Here is an 8726-nt window from a genome sequence, read left to right as displayed (position 1 = left end):
CTAAACCATCACCTGCATTCCTCCCCCTGCCTTCCAGAGCATTTTGTCCTCCCTGTTTATTGTCTTCGACTCCTTTTTCATCCYTTTTTTCTGCTCAAGCCCAGCAGGAGCCGAACTTTCCAAAGGTATTTTTGGACRAGGTGTCTCAGCCCTGCAGGAGATGAGCCCCTCACACCCCAGATTCCTTTGATTTTCCAGGAAAAGGTTAYGGAGAGCTGCCTTGTAATTCAAGGCCGTGTGCCTGCATCACTCAGACAGAGAGGGAGGACAGGGATTCCGTGTTCCTYGGTCACTGATTAAAATGATCCAATCCTAATCAGATTTCCAAATGGGAGCATTCAGAGGGAGAGTGGACAAATGCATCCTGATGATTTGTTAATGCTGCTCCGAGACTCTGTCCCTAATTAATGGATTCGTGGAAAGCACACACAGAGCAGGTTGCAGATACAATAGCAGGTGCCACGGGGTGATTTCATTCATTAGGAATTCCCGGTCAGTGCTCCCAAAGCTCCGCTGGCTCTGCCATCTGACTCAGCTCCGTGTGCCATCGGTGGTGGGAGGTGTCAGAACAGGCTGATCCCCTCTCCTTGCCCATCTCCAGATTCTTTGTGCCAATTTTGATCTGGCTGTCCTCAAAAGCCCTGCATCCCAAACCATCACCTGCATCCCAAACCATCACCTGCATCCCAAACCATCACCTGCATCCCAAACCATTGCCGGCATCCCAAACCATCACCTGCATCCCAAACCATCACCTGCATCCCAAACCTGCCGTTATCTCCAGGAGAAGAGGAGAGCCTCCCTGACAAATCCCAGCCACTCTGAGTGCTTCAGAGCTCCAGGGTTCATCACCCGCTTCTGCCCCAGGGAAAAAATGGGAATTGGGTGTAATTTACACAGGGAATTCTTTGAAAGGGACWCACAAAAGAGGGAGTGTGACATTTSCTGCTCCTCATGTCCCTGAGGAGTGTGGGCATGTGGCCTTGGGGTGTGGAGAGGGGACAGATGGTGACACCTGAGAGCATCCCTGCTCCCATCCCGAGGTGACTCAGGGGTGAGGAAGGTGATCCCTCCTGAATCCCATGTGGATTCAGGCCATCAAAAGGGGCCACCACAAAGCTCTTTCCAAAGTCCTTCTGTGACAGGGCCACCAAATGGGGGTTCCAAGGGCCCAGGAAAGGGTTGGGAAAGCTCATCCCAGCTGCAACATTCACTGGATAACTTTTCCATGGGGRTTTTCTTGCAGTTCTGAGTTAAAACCATGGGACRAGCACMGAYGAACAGAGRATCTGAATTCMTGGTTTGGGCAGCRGCCAAATTCAGATCAGGAATTTGGTTATCTCTGGGTGTCCAGGCTGCTGAAATTCCATGGGAAAAGCCCGATCAGAGTCTGCCACACCACCCCAAACTGCCCTGGAACAGCCCTGTCTGTGAGGATCCTGATTGTGAGTGCTGAAATACAGGGAATTCACTTGGGCAGGTCCCGAACAAGTGAAGGTGAAGAAAAAGGAGATAACAGATCTGATAAGAGATCCCAAGCAATTACTCCCTCCAACATTACTCCTGTTATTGTGTCCTTTGTCATGCATATCCCTTCCTTGTTGTGCCTGTTATCGTGTGTATTCCTCCTTTTTGTGTCCCTTATCAGGTGTGTTCCGGCTTTTTGTTCCCTTTAATGTGTGTATTCCTCCTCTTTGTGTCCTTTATCCTGTGTATTCCTTTCTCTTTTCCACCCTTTCACATGAGTTCCTCCATTTCTGCAGAGAAAAAGGAATTCCAAACGTTTTGAGACCCCTGGATTGAAGGATGTCCCCTGGATCAGGCTGATGAGGAAGCTCAGCAAGGATAGGGAAGCACAGGGAAAATGCAGTGATTTTGGAGGATTCCAAGGGATCCTTTCTTCACCAACATGGTGAAGGAATCATGGAATAATCTGGGGTGGAAAGGACCTTTCAAGGCCACCTGGTCCAACCTCTTTAACCAGACCAGGTTGCTCTAAGCCCAGTCCTGGCCTTGAGCAGGGATGGGGCTTCTGCCCCAGGAAGGAGAATTTTTTTTCCAGGGAAATCTTCAAAAAAAACAGGTCCCTGCCAGGACTCTGTGCATACCAGGATGGTTGTGCAGCAAAAACAGGTCGGCAAAACCCAAGTGGAAGGAGCTGATCCAGTGCATGGGTGCTCAAGGGTTTGGGAAATCTATTCCTATTAAAGTGCCAGAGGATGTGGGCAGAGGGAGAGGGAGGGAGCAGGGACAGAGGGAACGCAGCCGTGGGAGCACATCCTGCATGCTTGAGTTCCCAGCTGAGATTAAACTCCCAAGTTCTTTCCTGAAGTCTCAATTTGGGTTCATCCAACCCACCTCACCCTCAGCTCATCCTGCAGGGAGGCAGGAAAGGATCTGAGTCCCGGGGATGCCACGGTATCCGGAATGAAAAGCCTGGGTGGCAAATGTCATGAGCAAAGTTACTCTTGGATTTCTTTTCCTGGAGAAAGAGAAATGGAGAAGAAAGAAGGCAGTCATCCCAGRAACTCAGAATCCTGGAATAGTTTGRGTTGGAAGAGACCTGGCTCCAACCTCTTGCCACAGGCAGGGMCACATTCCTCATGAAAATGAGCAGGAATAATGGATTTTGAGAAAAAAAAAAACTTTTGCAAATGGCATTTTTGGCAGATCCCAGCAATGGTGAAACTTGAAGTGAGCTCCTAAAAACCCCAGAGCAGGAAGTGCCATGATGCAGGAGCTGAGGTTTTGTCCTCTTGCTGAGTCCAGGGAACACAAGACAATTTAATTCCTGCTGGAATAAATAAGATTAGAGAGGGATATTGGAGGCATTTATTTCACATGGCAGCAGGTTCTGTAAAGTTGCTTTGCTCAACATCCCGCTCCAGTTGTGCTCATCAGCACCTTCAATTAGGATCCACCATGGATGAGGGGTCACRGGATACACTCCCAAATCAGGAGCTGCAGGACACCTCCCTTGAGCTTTCCCATTCCCATTCCAGCCGAGGAGATCAGCTCTGTGAAACATTCATGAGCAGCTTTAAGAGAATGAAAAATTAAACAACCTTTGCTCTGAGGTATGAAATATTTACCGTGCTGCTCCAAGCTAATTGCAGACGGAAACGAGCGGAGCAGGGAGCAGCAGCTCCGGAATCCGACGGCTCCAGCGCAGCCTTGGGATGGATCCTCTGCCTGATGGGTGGGGAGAGGGCTGGTGGGAAGAGGAACCACCACTCCTTGGGGTTTTCCTCATTGTAGAATTATTAATATGGGGAAACACCACCAAGATTGAGTCCAACCTGTGAGCAAACATCATCACTCCTGTGGATGGAGGATTCCCTGGAGCAGCACTGGAGCAGCACTGGAATCCAACAGCTTGGGCCTGGTTCTTTGCCTGATGAGTGAGAGAGTGTTGGTGAAAAGAGGAATCACCACTCCTTGGGGTTTTCCTCATTGTAGAATTATTAATGTGGGGAAACACCTCCAAGATTGAGTCCAACCTGTGAGCAAACGTCACTGCTCCTGTGGACGGAGGATTCCCTGGAGCAGCACCAAAATCCCGTACCTTGGGCCTGGTCCCTGTGCCTGGTGGATGGAGAGAGGGTTGGTGAAAAGAGGAACCACCATTCTTTGGGGTTTTTCTCATTGTAGAATCATTCATTTGGGGAAATACCCCCAAGATTGAGCCCAACCTTTGGGCGAAGGTCACCGATCCCGGGGATGGAGGATTCCTGGGAGCAGGGAATGCTGTCAGCCCAAGCCAGGATGATGGGCACTGCCACAGCAGAGAGCACTCAGCAAATGCTCCCCAAGCTGGATTCTCATCCTACTTTTTCTCTTCTCCTCCTACTTTGTCTCTTCTCCTCCTCATCCCAGTTGCATCCCTGAAAAGCACTGATGGAAAATCGAGCCGGCTGAACGAGTCAGAGCAAATGATAGATGGGATAAATTAAGCCTCCAATTCTGGTCGCTCTCATCATCGCAATTTCCTCCAGCTTTTCTTGTTGTTGGGAAGTGTTTAAACACCCGGAGCGGGAGACTTGTCTGCCTGCTTTTTTCTTGGCTGATTGCAAACAGCTCGCYGAGGGTGCTCGGCTCTCCAGCTGTGTTTGAGCTGGAATCACAAGTGATGGGATCAGAGGGATGGAATCAGTCACCTGGTGCTGACAGAGCAACCTCAATCCAGACAAAGCCCAACACCAARCTCAGCCCCGGTGCAGAACAAGGACCACAAAACGCTTCCTTGGAGACAGGGRAAAAGCAAACACACAAATGTTTGCCAAAAGTGAGTGGTACATGAGTGGGATGTGTCCAGAGATAAGGAACTGGCTTTTTYTGCAATCTCTTTTCCTCCCAAAACSAGGCGTGCCTGTCTCTACCATCCCTCTGCCCCAGCAGATCCAAAAATCCCAGTTTTCATCACCCAGGATAAACCTCCTGGTCCCTTGGAGCATGAAAAGGTCACGTTCCCGGGAACCACAGCCAGGATCCRAGCGAGCCGAACCACGGAGGAAGAGAGAAACAAACAACAGGCGAGGAAAGGATCCCTTCTTTCCATTATTGTGGGATTTATCTTCCCAATATACAGGGAGTGTTGCCTGGCAACCCCAGCTCTCCCGACCTCTTCCATCTCCCCCCAGCACAGCCCAAACGAGCCCGATCAGCACGGAGCCCTCTCCAGCACAATCGGATTTATGGGCGCTCGGGGAGCCCTCTGGCAGCACGGGGCTCATCCCTCCATCTCCAGCCCTTCAKCTCTTCTCCCTGGTGGAAAACATCTCCCAGGGCAGCTGCTGGTTGGTCTGGAGGARGGACCATTGTGGATTCTTCCCTGGAGCATCTTCATGCTGGACATCGTGGCCATGAGGCTGAGCTGCTCCCAGGGATCCCCAGCAAATCCCAAACAGCATCTGTGCCTTCAAATGAACCCATCCCTTCCTAAAAACCTATGGACACTTCCAGGAGAAGCCTTGACCTGCTGATGGTCACTGGATGTCCATTGAGAGCTGCTCCAGTGGTCTCCAAGCACCTTCCAACACATCCATCCACTGGTGGAAGTGCCAGAGACAGCTTTCATGCAGAAGCCATTGATGGTGCATCCATGGATGTCCATCCAGGCTCTTCCCTGCCTAAAGTTCCCCACAGAACTTGGCAGAGATGTTCCAGGACCTTCTCAGTGCTTTTGCAGAGCCATGGAGCAGGAATAGGGATCCTTCCAGCATCCCAGAGCCTCCTGAAATGGGTGGGCTTTCTTTTGTGGATTCATCTGGGATTTTCCACAATTTCAGCTGCYTCACTTGCATCCCCCTCAACCCTTCCATCCCTAAACTCCTTTCTGATTGCTCCCAGCTGCTGAGGAACATCTCTCTCCCAACCCAGAGGAGTCCCAAGGGGGAACAATCCGTGCTGAGACAGGATCCAGCCCAGCAGCACTGGGTGGGAATTTGGACAACTTCGAGGGAGAGAGGACTGAAAAATCCCCATCACATTTGCAGCTGCTTTAACTTCGAAATCCTCTTTTCAAATTCTTCGCATCTCAATGACACCCAGGGATGGGCTCATCTGGGATCTGCCCCCGGTGTCCGATCGCCCTCCAAACCCTGCCGGCCCTTTCCCGGTGTCCCCGCCGTTGCCATGGTTATTATCTGTCCGGCGGGATGGGAGCCGCTCCTGTTCCCCTGACAATAGCAGCTCCTGAAACTTTATTCCTGCCTGGGGACAGCATTAATCACTCGCCATCGGCCCAGAACGGGGGCTCTGCCACGGCGGGGGTCWCCCTCCCACCCAGGGAGAGCCTGCATGGAACCGCTGCGGTTGTGGAAATGTTTCCCACACTGCCCCATCCCGGGATTTTAAATGAAGGACAAAGCTAGCCGGGGTGACAGTGGAGGGAATTGGATTCTCAATGTCACCCTCTGAGACGGGAGTCCAGCCTGACAGCGTGGGGCAGAAATAATTTGATAACTGCAAGGTCACAGCAGGAATGCTGCAGTGCTCTTCTCCTGCCTTGGGAGAGGGGAAGCAGAATGAGGAAAAAGGGGAAGAGCAAGGACTCAGCCTCTGTTTTTGCAGGGAAAGAGCTTCCAAAAGCCAACCAGTGATTTGTGCACATTCCTACAGCTGCACCCCTCGTGTTGGGTGGGAGCTGGAGAGGCTCTGATGAGCAGRGCTCCCAGTGCTCCTCAGGATCAGAACAGAATCATGGAATGGTTTGGGCTGGAAAGGACCTTAAAGCACATACCGTTCCACCCCTGCCATGGGCAGGGACACCTTCCACTATCCCAGGGTGCTCCAAACCCCGTCCAACCTGGCCTTGGACATTTCCAGGGGTGGGGCATCCACAGCTTCTCTGGGCAAACTGAGGCGTCCCCCTCACAGGGCAGAATTACTTCCCAATATCTCACCGTTTAGGTCAGTCTGAAATGACTGTCACTTCGGAAGACTCGCTCATCTCCGCTTTTCCTTTCCCTAACTCTGGCTCCCAGAAAGGTGCAGAAAAACCCCTGAGACCCCCCCCCAGCACTGAAGCAGGAGGGGAGGAGGCCGGAGAGGAGCAGGCGTGGTGCTGGTGGAGACAAGGAGCTTGCACGGGCACTATGGAGACGGGCATTGTGTGCATTCCTGAATAGACCGGGAGGAAAAAAAAAAGACTTCAACAGTATCAGAGCCAGGATCCCGCCCGGCTCCGGCAGAGCCGAGCGACTGCTGCACTCGTGAACTTGAGGGTGGGCTCTGCAAAGCAGGGAGCTGGCGGGAGAGGTGGGGAGAGAGGGAGGGAGAGAATTCAGGTGAAAAAAGGTTAAGTGCAGCCAGAGATTGAAGTGAGGCAGAGTCGCCCATGAGAGCAAAGCAAACAGCTCAGCGCAGGGAAACCCGAGCCAAGGCCATTCACTGCACAAACCCCGAGACAGGCGAGTGCCCCCTCCTCTCCCGCTCCATGGGATCTGGCAAGGACAGTGCTGGCTCCGAGTTCATAAATTCTTCAGCAGAAAATACTTAGATACTTCATCAAGGGCTCCTCTGTTACTCCAGAACAAGTTTACATTATTAGAGGGGGGGRAAAAAAAAGCAGAAAAAAACAGCAACCCCTCAACCAAACAAAAAGGGTCCTAAATAAAGAGATAAAGCAGCATGACAGGACAGCAGTAATGGCTTTCAGGTGTATGTTCTGCATAAGATTTCCAGGCAGTTGGTTTAGTTAATGGATTCCCTTAATCTTTCAGCTGTCAGGGTGCAATCTATAGTCTACTGTTTCTTCCACCCCGTATTTATAGGGACAAATTCAAACTTGTATAAACAGACAGGAGTATCTATTGTTGTGCAAGAGGAGGACACAAAGGCAGCTTGTCACTGATCCATCACAGCTGTCTGAGAGCCGAGCCGGGAGAAGCCGGCGGTGCGGGGGAAACGCAAACCGGGAGCCGGGAAGGATCYGGAGGTGTTGGGAGTGTGGGAATCRGGGGAGGTGGGCACRGCCCCCTCACCGCGGAGGGGATTTTCAGCTGCTTCTCGAGGCTYTTTGGGATGCTGAGAGTGTCAGCAAAAGCTCTGCAGGTCTGAGGGAGAGAGGAGAACATTAATTAAGAATTAGGAGCTGACGCGGAGCTGGAGTTTTCCAAGTTGGTTTGTAACCAAGTCGGGAAGGGGGAAGATGGGGGTGAAAGGGTGGTGAAAGGATGATGGAAATAAGATGTTCTTGTGCAGAGAACACGTCTGGGGAGCAGCAGCTCAGTTAAAATCTGTCTGTCCTGCTCCCTGAGCAAAAATTCCTCATGCTGGTGGAACTGGAGGACATCTTTAATAACTGACAGGGTGAGAAGAGCCTGGAAGCTGCGATGACTTGGGTTTGGCTGGCAGGGCAGCCTGGCTCCMAAGGGAAGCACTTCCCAGGATTGGCTGCTCCATTCCTGCCCACCGCTCCTGTTCTACATCCCTCGCTCTCACCAGGGTCACTGCACATGGATACGGCTCCTCAGGGCCTCCAGACTTGGAAAACATTCCTCAAATCAGGGAGAGAGGGCAGGGTCAAGCCAGAAAGAAGTCATGGTGAGAAAATTTGGAACAGGAGTGGATGGTGGGATCCCCAAATCAGGAGGAGGAAGAGGGTGAAGCCCTAAAGATGCACAGGGGAAGGAGGGAGGGGAAGGCACAGAGTCCCCACTGCCTGCAGATCCCAAGGGATGCAGAAGGCACAGCCAAGGCTGGAGAGAGCAGGAGGGGTGCTGATGTTTTGGGTCTTTAAATACCTATTTGGAAAAGCTTATTTTTCCTTGAATAACTMCAGCAAAGCTCTCCCAGCATCAGCAGAACACAAACAATTGATAACAACCAAAGGAGAGCAGACCCTGCTGTCCCTGTCGGACCCAGCCCACTGAAAGATCCTGCCCAGAGATGTTTATTGGGAAAGTGCAGAACGAGGAGCATCAGGACAAGCCCCTTGTGCTGGCCTGGTTTGTGTACCCATGGAAGCACTCACAGAAACCTCAGCTGAAGGAGCTCTCCTYCAATCCCTTCTGTGCCTGCTGCTTGTTTATTTAAATCCAGGCTCTGCACAAGAGCCTCTCCTGCCCTCTCTTCTCCCTTCCCACCCTTTCTGCTGGGACTCATCCAATTCCAACTGGGAAACCACTTCTGCTGCTGCTGCTGTCCTTTCCCTGTCTCCAGCTGATGGAGCAGGGTCACCCCAGCAGAGTCTGCAGAGCTTTGGGGGTTCCCTGTCACAGCCT

The sequence above is a fragment of the Malurus melanocephalus genome, unplaced genomic scaffold, assembly GCF_030028575.1.
Source record: "Malurus melanocephalus ecotype Western Australia unplaced genomic scaffold, MMel_1.1 scaffold_560, whole genome shotgun sequence".
Taxonomy (NCBI): Eukaryota; Metazoa; Chordata; class Aves; order Passeriformes; family Maluridae; genus Malurus; species Malurus melanocephalus.
This window is presented reverse-complemented; position numbering follows the sequence as displayed.